The following is a 17,908-nucleotide window of genomic DNA, read 5'->3' as shown; positions in this document are numbered from 1 at the left end:
GCTTGCCGCTACCGCCGGCTGCTGAGCTCAGTGGGCTGCAGGGCTAGCGGGACCCCTCGCATGTGCCGCCCAGCGAGGRGCAGGAGGGGCCCCGCGCCTCTCCGCGGGCCCGCTCACCTCCGCGCTCCGCCGGGGGCCCTGGAAACGCGCTCCTCTCCTCCCCGCTTCCCCATCTGCTCCGAGGCCATCGCAAACGCCGGCATGTTTGGCCAGGTACCAAACCAGGACGTTCATCTCCGCCTTGAGGAGGTGGGGGTACCCTTTCGGGCAGATGCCGGCTGGCTCTGGTCCTCCGGAGCTGTTTGCACAGGTAACTCGATCCTCCCCGCAGTCGCTGGGTTCAATTGTATTCGCACCGCCACTGAAGTCTCTTTAAACGCCAGCACACAGAGATCTTTATCTGCCTTTCCTGTAGAAACAATCACTGTCCGCTCAAAGACTTTCAAGAGTTGTAGGGCTTGAATTAGATCGGTTTCTTTGAAGGGATTAAAGTGCCAAGTCCTCTCCCACGGCTCCATATTGAGTCCTAGGGAGAAATGAAAGCTCGACCCCGTGTAACACTACGCAGCAGCCGTATCATGCTCTTCCCATGTGCCAGGTAACCGCTTCACCAGGTCGGCAACAGGGAGACAAGGGTCCCGCACCCAGCGCTTTTACCACGCACTGATGCATTGAGGCAGGGCTCACCGCTGCTGCAGGACCCCGCGKCCCTGCAGCAGGCCCGCCAGCGGGTGAAGTTGTGGGCGATTGGGTTCCCCATCCGTGTGCCAGGGTGCAGGGCTCACGGGGTCCGGCACCTCCACCCACCACATACGAACGCCTCCCAGTACCGCCGATGGGCGATCCGGGGGCTGCGCCGCGTCCACACGGGACATGGCGGGAAACGGRAAACCCTAGCGAGCCTCGGCCGACAGCGCGGCCGGGAGGGCAAACACATGCACGGCTCCTCACACCCCCGACCGCGGCCGTCGGGTGCCYCCCGCTCACTGCCAAACTCCAGCCGCGCCACTAGAGCCGCATCGGGGCAGGAGCGCACTCGCTGTCCCCTCGAGTCTCAGTTGTAGCCAGGGCAGCCGGAGACGAGGGGCAACTCCGACGGGAGAAGCCCGATCCGCACCTCTGCTCCCTGGAGGAGCAGTAACCCGCCAGACAAGCGAAACGGCGGCGCTGCATTTGCGTTGTTCCCAAACCTCTGTATCCCCAATTGGCAAAATTGGAGTACTGCGAAATACCAGATTTAACTCCTACCTCGACTTTTGTTAATTCGTTTTACCTGATAATTGCCAGAGGAATACGCAGAATAATGTTTCTAAACGAAATGAGAGTGGATAAGTAGCTCAGGAGACACTGAACATGCCTAGGTTTCCTCCATCCTCTAAAGTACGCTATCTCCCCAGATATTTCGACGAACCAAAACGATTTGTCAAGTTACAAAAGAGTTAGTGGAAAGCTGGAGAAGTCTCTATACAGCTGCCACTCTACAAATGCCATAAATCTGCATCCAAGAAAGCACATTACTTAAAAATCGAGAATAAATTCTCATTTCTGGAAGAAACCAATGGGCTGAAAAATGAAACGTTGCAGTCATAATTTTCTGTACTAATAATTAGTGTTCAAACTCGGAGCATTCCAGTCTCCTGAAATGTATTCTTAATGAAGTGATGTTCAGAGCTGTCATTAAAAATGCAGGGCTGGAAGATCAAAGTACAATATTTATTTTAGAAATTTGTTTCAGTTATCAGGAGATACAGGTATCAAGGCCAAATGTCAATTCAGTTACACAAAGCATTATTTCCATGAGAAATGGGCTACCGCTACGTTCTAGTGTAAGGCAAAGGGACACCAGAGACGATTTGCAGCGCGGGGGGCGGCGCGGCCCCGGCGGGGGGTGCGGGGTGCTCCCGGCGGCGCAGMCGGGCCAGGGGCCGCTTGGAAAAGCACAGCCCAGCAGAGAGCTTTGGCCGGCAGAGCCAGGAGCCCGGCCCGACCGGCGGGGCTGTGGGGGCCRGAGCGGCCCTTGGGCCCACCGGACAGGCAGCACCGGGGCAGCACGGCGGCCCGGATGCAAAGGGCCGGAGCCTGAATTACCTTCAGCCACGGGGCTGAGGCGCAAGGGGCACGGCTCCCAGAGACCTGCCGCCTCCATGGGACCCTGCCTGCTACGGCTGCTGGCACCGCCCCCACGGTCAGAGGGACTCAGCCTGCGCTGGGCTGGATGGCTCTTGTCGATTTACACACAGTGGATGCAAACCACAAATCACCATCACAATTTCTTACATAGGTGTCTTAAAAAATCAGGATTTTTCAAATTCAGCTATCCTAGAGCAGCTGTACCACCATGCAGGACTCTGCGGACTTTGGTTTGAATGCAGGTAGAAGAGAAAAAAYACTTGGGAATAACAGCTGCTTGTGTGCCAGTGGACCCCTCCATGGTTTCTGCTGTGCCTCTGACTTCTGGGGCCCAAGTATCTCATCCTGGAGTCTACCCCAAAACTGTCCCAGTGACAGCTCACACTGCCACAGCCAGGTCCTGTATGAACATTCTCGGGCTCTCCAAAGACATTTGCAGGCACCTGCCATGACCCCCCTTCCCAGTACCTCATGTGATCACCTCAGTTCCTCAGCTCTTCCAACACATCCATGAACAACTCTGGAAGCCTGGATGGGCTCTGGCCACCTGCTTGTCTCCAACTTGGAGTTCTTGGGTTCCTTTCAATAAAATACTTTTCTTTAGCAATTGGGACAAAGAATCAGACACAGGATGATTTTTAAGTGAACAGCTGCATTAACATTCAGCCAAGCCTCCTAGTCAAGCTGCCTATGAGAGGTGGCAAAAGTTAAACCTGAATAGGCTTTGATAAGCTTGCTCCAGAAGGCAGTGTCTTCACATCATCCCTCATTCTGTCTGGTTTAAAGATGTACGAACAGAAACCACCTATCCACAACAGCAAGAAGTTTCAGAGGTGAATTACCCTTGGTATACAGCTTCAAGCACGTGTGGACGCACWGAAACAGTTCTGAGTTATATACCATTAATACTATTTTTATTTACTTCAGCATATTCACATTTTTACAATAGGCAAGGTGATTGGTGTAGGAGGAGTTACCAGTTCACACAGTGTAATTTGAACATCAGTAGGTGAAAATAATGAAAATAAACATTAAGCACTGCTATGGTATCTCCTGGGGTTTTTTTTCAGTGTATAAGGGAAAACCACAAACCTAGACAAGATTGGCACATGTAAARGCATATTTAGGATTTAAAGGCTTGCCTCAACATTTCCGAGTCTAGGTGTGGATTTGACAAAGATTAATARAGGATTTCCCAAACTTCTGAAAGCTGAGCTGCCCTTTATGAAAAGTAGAACAAGTTTTATGCCTCACAAAGTTTTACTACCTGTTGTCAAAAGTTTAAATATCTTCATGTACCCATCTTCTGCTCCTTCCTTGCCTTCCCTTTGTGACTCTTCTTCCTGTCCGGGGAACACTGGTGAACRTTTTTGGATATCGTTCCTTCCCCTGCTTACATACTTTAAAAAAGAATCAGACTCTTGATTAATAATACTGAAAGTTTTATTCTTGGCTCTAGTTGGAATGCCTGGAACACTTTTTAGTTCAAAATGGTAGTTTCAAATTCTCTTGAAATGCCTTTCTGCCTCTGGSATACATTGCTGCATTTTCATCCCAACTCTAATACCCAGAAATGGACTTCTGCAAAACAGAAAGCAAGCCAGGACTCTGRTGAGGAGCTGAAAAGGATCTGCTGTGTGCACCCTTCTTGTCCTCTCATTTGGGGAAACATTAGGTTTAAAAAGCCTCTGTATTTTTTTTGGGAAGACTAGATGGGAACTTTTACAATACAACTTTTACAAATACATAGTGTTCTTTTTTTTGTGCACTGGAATTATTCAGCACAGAAAGAAAAGGTTATTAAATTATTTGCCTCCTCTTAATAACAGAGAATATATTGTCTAAAAATTTGGTTTAATGATAATTAATTTTAGTTACTTAGTACATTTATTGACAAATTAAACAGCTGTCTGTGTCTATACTGTGTTAGAACTGGAAACAGCACAAAGTTTATCCAGAAAGGCCATTGTTTAAATGACACATAAATATTGGATGATCATATGGCTGCCACATTGCTATTGATTTGGCTGAATGGATTACTCCAACACTGTAAAAATACACCTGTTACTTAATGAACTTGTGCTGTAATTTTAGACAGAAGAAATAATTTCTAATGGCAGTATTTTTCAGTGTTTCAAGAATCACTTTTCAAATAACCCATTCTTCAAGGACTACTGAACAAGAATGTACAAAAAAATCTGTAATTTTTATTATAAAAGGCAAGTGCTCTGTATAAACTCTTCAACAACTCCACTTTAGCTGGGGAAAAAAATAGGGATGTGAAGAAGAAGTCCAATAGTTTGTTTGTGAGGGTTAAAACCAGGACACAGATAGGGTACATGACTGGCAYTGAAGGCATCTTAGGTAAGAGATACTGTTGGCACACTATAGGAGAGAATCTGAAGACCCTCTCTGTATAACACTTATCAGGTAAGTTTTTGCAGTAATACAGACATACTAGTGAAAGGCAGCCTGTAAACTATGACATAGGTGAGTGCCCACCACAGAGGGAGAGTTTTTGAAAAGGACTTAGAAAAACTAAATTTCTAAATTGAGAGGTTTGTTTTCAAAAAATGTCAGTCTTTTTGACTGCTACCAGAGGCTCAGGATCCCATGAAAGACTGAGGAAAACTTCAATTACAATTCTGAAATGACTTCTCTCTCCCTAGCTGAACACTGCTCTCATAGACTGGCAGAAAAGTCTTTTCAGGAAAGCAGTATATAGTATATTTCTATGCAATTTCATAAATTGATGCCTTAAGTGGTGCAGAAAAATACATAAATAGTTAATGCACAAATTATATACCCAAATATAAATTTGCCTCCTTCCAATTCTAAAAATAAAAATACCATCAAAAATTATTTCAAATGTATTTCAAATATACAATATTTGAATATGCTTTCCATCCTCACAGAACTATAAAAAGGTGAAGTCATTCTCACCATACTTTTACACACTAGGGTCAGCTTCCTTCCCCCTTTACCAGGGGAATAACCACTGCCATACACACAACTGCTCCASGCTTGAAAAAGGAGATCCTCACCTCAGTTCTGCAGATAGATTACCAGGCTGTTCCCCACCAAACACTTAAACAACTTACCCYGGCTCAGCTGAAGCCTCAGGACTACTGGCTGAGGCACGCACCTCCTGCTGGCTGGCTGGCCATGCCAAATYAAAGMAAACAACCCTAATCTKGGAATAAATCACATTTCACTTCACTATTCAATCAGGCCCTATTGCTCAGGGACAAACAGMTTGACCAGATGTTTGAGAACCCAGGACAAGAAGAAGAGAAAGGATATTGTCCTCAAAGAGGAGGGTGCCAGCATGACTCATGAAGCAGTCTAATGAACACTATAATTTTCCTCACACTTCTGGAACCTCTGAAACAGAGGGAGAAAAAAGAGAAGAYCTTCAAATGGTGACATTTTTGGGCTTCTCTCCCTCCGAAAATCTCACATTCCTATTTTCCTACTACATGAAGAAAGCTCACATATTCTACTAGCATTGAGCTGAGATAATCACATATCAAATATGAAAGACAGAAGAGTCCATGGTGAAAGACAGATACTGCAACCAGTAGTGGAAATGTATTAGTCTAAATTACCTAATGCTTATGCTTGAAAATAAGAACAGGACCACAATGCTGCAGTGCTGGCACTCCAATGGCCAAATGATACAGAAATCTGTGACTGAAAACCACTGAGTGCTTCTTAGGAGGTCACACTAAGCCACTAAGAACTATTTTCTGAATGTTTTGTCTTAAAATAAGAAAGCTTGGAGAAAAATCCAAATGCCAAGTCATTCCATTTCATCAGTGCCATCAGCCTAACTGTATAAAATGCTGTCATTCTTATCAATGCACAAGAGTATGGGACTGAAAAATAGTATTTTGTCAAGATCCTTACAGAAGGCAGTRGAATAGATATTCAGAAAAACTCAACTGGGCTCATGATTTACTACTTTTTTCCACTTCCATTGCTACACATGCTAAGTGTACTTGGCACAGGGAGTAATTCAGAAAGAAGCTGCTTTATAGTGCCAATGATTCTCTTTAATGAGATACAGTTATCAGTTGATTTATGAATTTCTGCTGCCTGTTCTCATTAAGGGTAAGGTAATTTGCATTCTAGAAGTAAGACTGTTTACAAGAGAACATAGTAATCAAAATCCCTCTAAATCGAGTTTTAGAAATGTGCACAGTGAGGCTAGAGGTAGTTCTAGCAATGTGCTAGATGGGGACACTCTACGGCAAGGACTCAACAGAAAGCATTACTTCTCTAGTTTTGTCTAGTTTTCCAAATTAGTATAGCATTCTTGTATCTCAGGAATTTAATAYAGGAAGAGACAAAATGAACTTTCTGCTTGAGCGTTCTGATACCCTGGTGACCTCCTCCTCGTGGGAGATCTTATGCTGTTAATTTAGATACCATATGCCTCACTGGTCATCAATTCAGTTGCTGCTCTCTATTTTATAGCCTTCACATGATTTTGATCACACTGCCTGTAAAACTAATCGCTTCCTCTGCCTACTGTTGCTTTACCAGTCCGACAAGCCCCAACTGATCAGTATTTTCTTACAAATCCTTACAAATAGCACAAGCTAGTCAGCTTTGTTCTTTCTTGGTATATGCTGCTCTGCWATTATTTATACACTATTTGCAGCATTCCAAGTAAAGCATCAACAACTGGAAAACAGCAGAGGAGGAATGTAGGAAAAAGGAAACAGCTACGCAGACTCTGAACTAACACTACCAGTCAGATGTCTGAACGGAAGCCAGCATTTTGGGAGGCGTCAGAAGCAAAAGCTAACCATCTAGGTGGAGAGAAAAGGTAACCTCCAAGCAGACAGCACATCAGTGCTAACTGGAGAAGCTAAGAATGAGCATGGAATTACACATGTTAATGCTGGGGACACTGATTATGAGAATACCAAGATCCACAGAACAGCTCAGCCTGAGCGACTGATTGAAGCTGTTTTCATCTCTGTGGGGTGTTCTTTAACATTTCACTCCATGAGGCCACATACAGCCACCTCTGACACTCAACTCATGCATACATTCAACCCAGAAAAGGCATGGAAACCTTGTGTCCACTTCCCTGTTTTCTCCTGCCACCAGCCAGTAACGCAATTATTCTTCACAGTTTCCTTTTCTTCCTTTTGTACACTTCTATTGGCCAAGTTTACCAATGACAGTGTATGTAAGGATATACTGGCCAGGTGTGGGAGGAATATTCAGGGTATTTTTCTGAGTAACAGGAGTGCAGCTGCCGAGCTGGGTGGAAATATGGAAATAGGATCAACAAGCAAATTCTTGTGACAGTCCTGCGAAAGAAGGTGGTCAAACCATGCAGTGAGTGTGCTGGGAGGAGCTTTAGTCACTGAGCACATCATCTTTACAGCATTTATCTTCACAACTCTTCTATAAAGAAATACTATGTTATTATTGCTTTCTTATCAAAGGCAACARAGGGGATCACATACCTTGTTTTATGTCATATATTAACCCTACTGAAGGGCAGGGATTTGGACTGATGAGCAGAGGCACATAACTTGGGCCCATATAATAACATGTTCCAGCTCATTTCCCTTGCAAAATCCAAACTCTTTTCTACAACTCTTTTTCTCCCATCCCCCTCATTTCATGTCAATCTCTTCTGACACTTGTACACTCACTTAGCAACTTCGGAATTACGAGCAGTCTGTGGAACACAGAGTAAAACTCTGGACATGCAGAAAGGCAGCAATGAGCCACTGTGGAGGCAATGAGGAGACAAACATGCAGCCTATGCAAATAAAGCAATAAGGCAACGTAYCCACACCTATATTTCTACTCTTCCTGGTGCACAGTGATTAGAACATATGATAAGTAAAAAAAAAAAGCCCAATACTTTGCTTTACAAAGACAAAGTGCACATTAGGTGGGCTGAATTTAACAACCAGATGTGCTTCTATAACTCCAAMACTCAGCAGAAACAGCTAGATACTTGCTTACTTTTACAGCCCATCCTTTCTCTGYTCTTGCAAACTTTTCACTACAGGATTCTGTTCAAGGTGCTGGTTTCATTTGCCAATCATCACAACAACCACTCTCAGTGGTGATGACCTCCCCTGCAGACAGATCTGCAAACTTTGCTCCTGAAACAGCTTTGGGAATTAGGTAATGCTGCTATCTGTATTTCCTTGATCTCACACATGGGACTAGTTAGAAGAGCTAATTTTCCTCCACCTCAAGTAGACCCTCTCTCTATGCCAGTTTTCTCCTCTCCTCAGTCAGTGTTCCACCAACTTTTTTTCAGTGAATCCTTCTATTACTGTACTACTTAATACTGCATATGATCAAACATAGTGCTTCTCAAGCATGTATTTGAGCTACCGGTGAACACAGTTTTTCAGCTGATTAATTATTTTGTCAAAACCAAAACCAGTGTGATTTTAGTGAAAACATCCCAGTTTAGTCTGACTGAGTGGACAGATTATGCATTTAATTGTAAATGGGCTGTAAACATCTGAGATCTTTACATATGGAGAAAATAATAGTATCTATATTTATATRTTTGAGAGAAGCACAGGTTTTTACAGCACTGATTTGGAAAAATCAAAGTGACATTTTCATCTTTTGGTATTTTTCTGATATCTTTTAGTCTGTTTAATTTGAAGGTGAAAASTTAAATATATGTTAGAGATATACAACTTTGTGCAGTTTGTCTAAAGAAGCAAATAATTTCTTGCAATGTAATGAACTCCAGTAAAAAGGGGAAAWATAAGTTATTTTTGGATGACATCATTCCTACAATGAAGAAAAGAAAGAAAACAATCTCCACAGATGAAGGAGTACCACTACTTTTGCTTCAGTATGCTCATAAAAATGATGGATAAATCAAAGAAAAAATATTTACATCATACCATCTAGTAGCATATTTATAGAGAGACATCTGGAGAAACAATTACTAATTATATATACTATATATCACCTACTTATGATTTTTATCACTTGCTTGGTACTCTTTCTAAAGTTAAAACTACTGAATTTCAAGCATAATGAACAATTACTATTTTGGAAAATTATTAATTCCAGAGTTTTCTTATGCTGGTATTTTCTGTAAACTTATGACAGGAAAGACTTTTTCCAAAGCTTACAGTAAGATATAAGATAATGATTATAAAATAATAATTTTAAAACCTGATACTGATGAACTACTGCAGGCCTAGGGAGAAAAAAAGAGAAAAAGGTGTTTTGCTTGGAACCAACAAAAATTGAAAATTTTTTTGGTGATCTTTGACAGGGGATCCAGATCTCAAGATACAGGTTGTGGCATTATGGCAATTTAATATTGTAGAAAAGGTRAGAGTTTTATACCTGGAACATTTTATTTGCCTTTACTTTTGTAGTTCAAATTACTAGTCCATTTGTAATTTTCTAAACAAAACTATTTGCAGTTACAGTAACTGTACCACTTGCCTTCTCAAGAAGCTTCCAAAGCATCTTAAAGTGGTTTCCTAATATAGGTGTCACATACATTTTAAGACTCTTTGGAAGGCGATTTAATGCTTTATTATAATATATTATGAGAACAATGTTCAAAATTTACTAAAGATTGCCTCCAYTATGAAACCTAATGGTTCATGTCTTACTTCTTCCTGTCTCAAGTAGCTTCCTCTCTTTTAAGTCTCTCTCATAAGAAGTTTTCTACTCCATTGTTCCCAAGTCCATTAATTCCCTTATGAAAGTCCATTAATACTTCTCTTACTTCTCTCTCATGTCCATYCTTTCAAAGCCCTTTTCCAAGTGTCACCCAGAAAATGGCTACAACAGAGATTAGCACTGTAGGAAGCCACAGGGTAAAACAAGAAAGCTCTGCCCTCTCAAAAATAACAAATGATGTGCTCCCCATTTGGTTCCAGGCAGCAGTTGGAAGAAGCAGTGAAGCTGGCACCTGGTCACTGCACTGTGACAGAGACAATGAAGAATCCACCTCTAATTCTTTTAACACAAAGGAAAACAGAGAGAAAAAAAAAAACACGACCAAGTTTCCTGCATTTTGTGACTGAGCAGAAAAAATAGCAACAGAAATTTCAGTAGGAAATACTGAAATTTCCCAAGAAAATACCTAATAGTCCTCAGAGTATTATCCATAGCTCAAAAAAAAAAAAAAAACATAAAGGAAAAGTAACCTTTAACTCAGTCGAATCAATACCTGTCATAAACACTGTATTTCCTTTGAAAATTTGTATCACTTCTAGCCTGTCTGCAACATTTCCAAGTATTACATGTATGTACTTCTCTTAGACTCAAAGCAAAGAAATTCTTATATTCTCAGAGCTTCCATCCATAAAAATTAAAAAAAAAAAATTAAAAAAAGTGAACTATAAATAGAATAGTGACTGGAATTTCTTTCTGAAAGCCCTGTATTGAGTTACTAGTAAGTTTCTAATAGAGAAAACTCTTTCAAATTGCTTATRTCTAGCATTTAATGACAGATGCGCTCACCTTCTTCAATTGTACTGTTGCACAGGGAGTCCAGAATGTTGTCCTTTTTRCACTTTACCTCCCATTTTCTCCATAATTTGTAGATATACTCCAAAAATCATTGGGAATTTCCAGCTTAAGTGTGAAAAACACACAGATCTAGGTTCAACAAAGGTGGCCATCTCTAACAATCTCAGCAACCACAATACAGCTGACAGCTGAATGTTACCAATGAGGCCCCAGAAACAAGGCTTACAAATTTTGTTTAAAATCACAAGTTCCCCACCAACACTTGAGCCACAGAAGAATGCTCATTAGCTGCTATAAAAGCAAAATTGGTAGTGCTTTGTGATTCAGTGGAGGGYCTGAAAAGGCACACACAAGCAGACACACACCAATACATTGCARAGTAGTATATATTCTTCAATTTAAATAATTTACACTCTTTTCTTCCTTACGATAATATGAAATATTATGAAATATTTGTTTCAGTTAAAAGCATTTTTTTCTGTCCATTTAATTGTGTTCATATTTCTTTCTATTTAGCTCTCACTAATCTCTTTGCATTCAGTATGATTTTATACTGTGAAGAAAAAAACATTCTGTACGGTTGTTTTGTCCCACTCTTGTTTTCTTTAATCTTTTGTTTGATGCATGGAAGGATGCTAACCTTTTTGTACCATCTTAACCGTAGTGATTTGGGAGCAAAGCAAATGAGATTTAGTAGATATGTTTCTGTTGTCATTATTAAACTTCATATGCTTTGCTATGTAGGCAACATGTTTTATTTCTCTTAACCTGAAAGAGGTTTCTGTCTTATTGTTGCAATTTATTAAGGGCAAACAATCTAGGGCTTATAATAGGCCTGTAGGCAGAACAAAGCCCTTGTCAAATGGAAGGGTTGGCTGCTCAGCTGGGTAGCATGTAAATGTGCAAAAAGAACTGTTCTGTTCAAAGACACTAGATATGCTTTTTAAATAAAACATCTCATATAATTGAGAGTTGCCATTTAAGTGTTGTGTTGGGAATGTTAATTTAACTGAAGAAATACCGTTGTAGTGAATTTTTTGTGAACTCTCTTCATAAATAAAATCCCACGTATCAATAAGGCTTTMATTACAGGCTTAACATTGTATGTTTCTCAAATTTATTGTCATTTTATAACACTGTGTTATGCAAGTTCAGTGACTGCTGTACTCACCTAGGCAGACGGTGTAAACCTGATCTTACCCAAAAGGTACTTTTWGGTTTTAACATAGGAGATCCTCCTGCCTGTTTCTTTAACATAGTGTCATGTCTCAAAAAGTAAGACAATTTCTCATTCTGCMGTTCATTTAAAATTTCTCATTATGTGCCTCTTTGCAAGAGCTGAAATTAAAATGACAGATAAAGATAACAACATAATAGGCATTTTTTTAATGCACTGGTCCACTTGGGCACAGGCAGTTCCTCTTTTCTGTTGAAATGTATAATTAGGACAGTATCATCAATTAGATTTTTCACTTTAACTTTTCATAATGTTTCCAGACTTCTCTATTTGGCAAAGACAATTGGGACAGATTTCTTTATTTTTTCCTCTGGCCTAAAACTCAAAACCCCCCACTTCCCAAACTGTTACCACCGAAGAGTTTATTAAATGGCTGAAAAAGACAGCTGGTCCCACCATCTGTTAAAAATTTTCAGGGGCCAAATGAAACAGGTTACACCTTTAGCCATGCCAAGTCTTCCAATACCCCCTCCCTCTCACAGCCTGTGGAGGGCTAATCTGAATTTCACGCTCTGATTTTGCTATTGCTAATGTCTGAGCTTCTTATGTGTGCTTCTTGTAGTTGCTTATATTAGTTCTCTAGCAGTATCAAAAGCTCCCCTCTCCTTTCAACCTAGCTCATTTGCAATCAACGGAATCCTGGCTCTGTAGTTTCCTTTACAATAAGATACTGTACCTTGAAGGAAACCCACAGAGAACCTAATATCCGACTTTTTTTAAGCAACAGAGAAAACCAGGAGTAAATTTCTGTTGTTTTGCAGCCACTTTTCTATAAATGCTAATGGAAGTAATTCAGATGTGCCAACAAAGACAGAATCTGCAACACACTGCAGGTGTGAGGGGACTGAAACAAAAGGGATGCTAACCCTAATGGTATTTCTTGTCATTAACAATTCTTTGATGTTCATACTCGAGGCTCTCTTTTATCTTGCAGTTTTTCAGCCATCTTTTTTAACATGCAGTGCAACTAAATATTTTTTTCCTTAACCTTTAAAGACATGTGCAAAATGTTTATGCTAAGTTAGTTTCCATAGCATCTGTCTGTAACACACATTGAAGTAAAATGAGATAAAGCTTGCAAGGTTATTATTAAAACATCAGTAAGTTCCTATCATTAAGTGAAAGGAGCAGATCAATAAAAAGAAGCTCTTAATGTTACTTTAATAAGGATGAGTTTCTTGTAAAAGGACCAGGGATTAACTTCAGTGTAACAGACACAGTGTTTATAATATAGCAGTTATGTTGATGAGAACCAGTTTGTTTTACTTGTACTCATTAAAAAAAAGAATTAAAAATATGTAACTTCCCATATTGAAAAAGCATGTCACAATATAATATATTTAAAGACAAACTAATTTTCCAGAAGGGATTTCTCTACCACTAAGTGGGCAGTGGCATTCAGTCAAGGAGCGGTAGGTGGAGATTCTCCACATCCATCTGTCTTTCCATGACTTACAGATGGAAAAACACCGTTGTCTTTTAAAATGTTCAACCCAGTAGGATGACAGTAAAATGAAATGAACAATCAAAGCATACAAGATGCCAATCTGAGCTAGTGCACAGCAYTACCAGCAAACCCAGTGTTTTGCTCTCATCCCATCGGTCATGTCCTGTTAGATCACATCCCATTTTGTCACAGTCTGTTGCATTGTTGCAGCATGCTGGAATGTTAAATGAGCAACGTAATCAATCAATAACAGTTTCCAATTGGAACTCAGCTGTAAATCTGTACAGAGTTGAATATGYTAGAGATTGTAATACAAGTTATCAAAAGTTACAGTTTTATGAAGCCTCACATTTTTTCTTACAAAACTTCATTTCCAACAGGTCAATTTAATCAAACAGATTAAGTCTCTGCCTGCATTAAGTGCAGCACTTACCTTTGAATTTGGATGTAAACTTGCATCAAACTAATACTACAGAACAAGAACTGAGTGTTCATTGCTGGGGTTGTGATCTCAGTAAGAGCCATTTTGTCATAGAAGTCTTTACATGATCTCTCCAGTTGCACAACTCTGTTAATTTGTTGCTTATAACAGGGAGCAGCAAAACCAAACCCCACTAAATAAACCATGTCACRTCATTTTGTGGAAGCACCTCCTGTCCTCTTTGCTAAGGGCCCCAATACAGCCTCTACATTTCACCATTTCTCAGCCGTACCACAATGCTACACCCCAGCACCCAGATTTTTGAGGATCACTTCCACCAGAACCTCAAGATTCTGCTACCCCTGTCCTGGCCTCAACCATCTCCCCCAGTGCATTAGATGGCATGGGGCCCTCAGGTSTACTATTCCATTTTTAGATAGGTCTTCATCAGAGACTTGCCATGATCAGTAGCACAACAATTTTTGGAAACAGCTGTGACAGAGCGGCCTGACTGCCAGCACTGAACTCCAGTCCAATGGATGACATCCAGCCTTTGTTGTGGTGATATTACTTTCATATAGAGATTGAGATGAGATTTTCACTGGTGATGGGTCAGAAACTGGGGCTTGAATCTTTTGCAGAAAAAAGCACACATGTTGATCTACCCACTTGCCATCTCCATTTGCTGACTATAATATAAAATTCTAGTTAAATTATTGAGAAAAGAGTATCTCTCTGCAATTTAATTAAAAAATAAGCTTGCCAAACAAAATCAAGGGATTTCTCTTTTACTGGCCTGATCAATAATATGTAATTTGGTTTCTGGAAGCATTACTCCAAGATACGCTTTTCACTTATCTGTTCCTATGTCCTCTAGCATCACAGCATGAGTACTACAATAAACAGTTCCATGATAACACAATGTATATATTTACCTTTCTGGCTGACATTGGATTTATATGTGTAATAATATCCAATAATTCTTGACAGATCTATTAAGATGAGTGAGGCATCGGCCTGTGTATTTAAAGACACAGTGCTCTATTACTATGAATTGTCAATGTTCTCTCTTATCTGTTCCAGTGCCCATCACAGATGAGACACAAAGCTTCTCACTGAGTTCTGTAATCTTTAGCCCTGATTCAGAGGGCTGCTCCTGGGCCTTTGGTTTTACAGCATCCTGTGCTACTTTTGTCAGTTTGGGAGTCAAGCAGAAACAGCTTATGTTAAGTATGCATTCTGCATACAGCTTCTTTGTTGTCAAGCAGAAACAGTTTCTGTTAAGTATGCATTCTGCTACAACTCCTCCTAGGGTGAGCARTGTTAAAGACAAGGTGTGTTATCGAAATGTATTTCTAGTGTTAACAACGAAACTGACATTACTTCTCACATTTTGTTGTCAGAGTTAAAAGCAGGAAGGATAAGTTTAGTATGTGCCATGTCTCGTGCATATATCGGTACTAAAACCACTTACCTATTTCTCATAGGAGGTTACTTTTGTGCCATATGGCTTTATTTTCAATTGTATGCACTATATATATCTGGTTAACCTGAAGACATTTAAAAGTGACAGAGTTTGGCTCTCTCTCAAAATTCTCCTTCTGTTTTGAGACAATCAAAAAAGGAATGAGAAATAAGAGTWTGGTAGACTGGACTTATTTATCTCATTGTTAACTATTTTACAACAAAAAACGCAGTATTCCTATACAATTACAAATCTTAGAAGGGATAAACATTCGATTATAATTTTTTTAAAGGAGTGAAGTTTTTAAATTGAGAACCTAAATCCCATTTTCACATAAATTTTTAAATGGTGTAAAATAGATAGGGKTACCACCCAGTTTTACATTATTTTTGGCCACTGTTTATAAGCCTCTAAGTAACAACAAGAAGCTGTTGGATAACCTGATAGGGGACACTTAAGAGACCTTCAGTGCACAAAAGCCCTTTCCACAACTCTTACAGTGTATGGGTGAGGGAGGTCACATTGAGGGCAAATTTAAGATGGCTGCAATTTACTCCTATTCTAAAGTCCCTTTATGTTACTAAAGTGATGTAAATGTTTAAGTCAGAAGCACATTTAAAATTACCAATTGAAAGGAGCTAATCTCCACAAGCTCCCTGCCTGATTTTTTTTTTTTTTTGGCACAGAGACAAGTTTTTAAGCTGCCATAACTGAAAGGCAGAAATTGTCCTCAGCAAGAACCAGTTTCTAGTGCCATTAAGGTCTACAGAAGAAATCTACTAAAATCCCTCGTTGAGCTTCATCCTTTTCTCTCCCATATGCTGAAAACTGTTTAATCTATCACACACTGTCTAAGAAATTTTCTTCTTCCAAACAGGATTTAAACTCTTTACTTTTATAAAATATTAAGTATAGGATACGTTATGAACTATTAAGCAAAATACATTAATATTTCAGGATAATATACATGAAAGGAAATAAATCAGAACAATGCTTCAATGGTATCAAAGCCAAATGAGAAAATCTAAGCAATTAACAYTGATATGCTTCTACCGAACAGGATCATCACACTGACATGCCTCCTGTACTCTTTTTCACACACAATTCAATCAACCCAAACACACACTTCTATCAAGATGATAACCGAAGTCCAACTCTTTGGTCAGCCTTAATGTGACTGCATGGCTCTACAGCAAGGCTTTTAATAATCCAAAGGCATACATGTGCTCCAAAATCACGATGAGAGAAGACCACCTCACAGGGTTATCTGCTGAGGGTGAAGTGAAAACAAACCAGAAATAATAAAATACACAGACTGACCTTTGTGCGCAAGGTTTAGCTAAGAAACAGCAACAATGAAAATGTACTACTCAACAGCAGCTTTTAGGTAGTAAATTCAGTATTGAAGTATTACTGACATTAACTAATTTGAAAAATTATARCAGATGTAGACAGTGGCATTGCATAGAACAAACAAAATACAGTATTTTACCCTTCCCATGCAATTAAAGACTGCTTCAAATCTCTTTGAAGTCCATTTCTGATGGCTGAGATTGATACGAGGTTAGCAATTGGAAGAAGAAAAAGGAAGAAACCTAAGAGATGTACTTAGAGAGGTTTTTCATTTTGCCTGTGCTTTATTCTTTAATGTTCTGAAGCTGCTCTTGTTAACTTGGGCCCCCATTCAGCAAAGCACTTAATCACGTGCCAAAATTTCATTTTTTTCATGGGACTCAGGCTTTGGTTTAAGTGCTTCACTGAATTATATATTATTTTTCACTTTCCCTTAGTTCTTTACAAACTTAATAGAACTACTCAGAGTAATGCATTACTCAGTGTAAGACAAACTGTTGGTTTTCAGGCAGGTGACATAATACCTATCTGAAAACCTCATTACTATTCAACTATAACAATTAAAAAACTCTTAACTATGCATAATGATGTGAACTGCAGTAATAACACAACTTTATTTTCCCSAAGAGTTTTCAAAAAGGAAGTATGGAACCAGAAAGCATCAATATTGCTAGAACTCTGTGTGATCTATGCCAAYGGAAGAGCAGMGTAARTAATTTGACTGTTTAAAAATGATGYTATTTTGCATCCAGATATGTTGCAAATTAACTGAGGATTTATACATTGCATATGAGAAGTCACATAATTTTTGATGAATTATCATAACAAACATATTCTTGTTACATTTGACAAAGTGTAAAGAAACTATCTGTACACAAGTATTCACAGTAGCTGCCACTTCTATTTGCGCTGCATTTTTTATTCACACGAAGCTATTCACCAATTCTCTTTTGTTTAAGGAGTTCCTAAATTTCAAAGGCTCTTAAGTATCTTTAAAGTACACCTACCCAGATGTACATCAGAGGAGAATGAGGAGTGAACTGAAAGACTTCAGTGCCTGGCAGGATTACAACTTTCAGCTTCAACCTTCTCACATTTTGGGTGAAGAATGACTGAACAATTTTTCTTCCTGGAATCAATCCTTGCAAATCCTCATCTRCCCTGCCTAACTTAATTCCTGTGTTTGTTAGGAGAAACAAAGCTTTTGTGGAACTATMTATTTCATAACCTTTTCTTTTGAACCCTATTCTGGCTTAGGGATGCCCTGACTGCACTTGGGTCTCATTTCTGATGCCATCTTTCCTTGTCCTGTGGTCAAAAAGACAATGCCAGTTAACCTTGATAGTAAGAAAT

The sequence above is a fragment of the Malurus melanocephalus genome, unplaced genomic scaffold (genome assembly GCF_030028575.1).
Source record: "Malurus melanocephalus ecotype Western Australia unplaced genomic scaffold, MMel_1.1 scaffold_390, whole genome shotgun sequence".
Classification (NCBI taxonomy): domain Eukaryota; kingdom Metazoa; phylum Chordata; class Aves; order Passeriformes; family Maluridae; genus Malurus; species Malurus melanocephalus.
The sequence above is the reverse complement of the archived record's forward strand: the minus strand, read 5'-3'. Positions refer to the sequence as shown.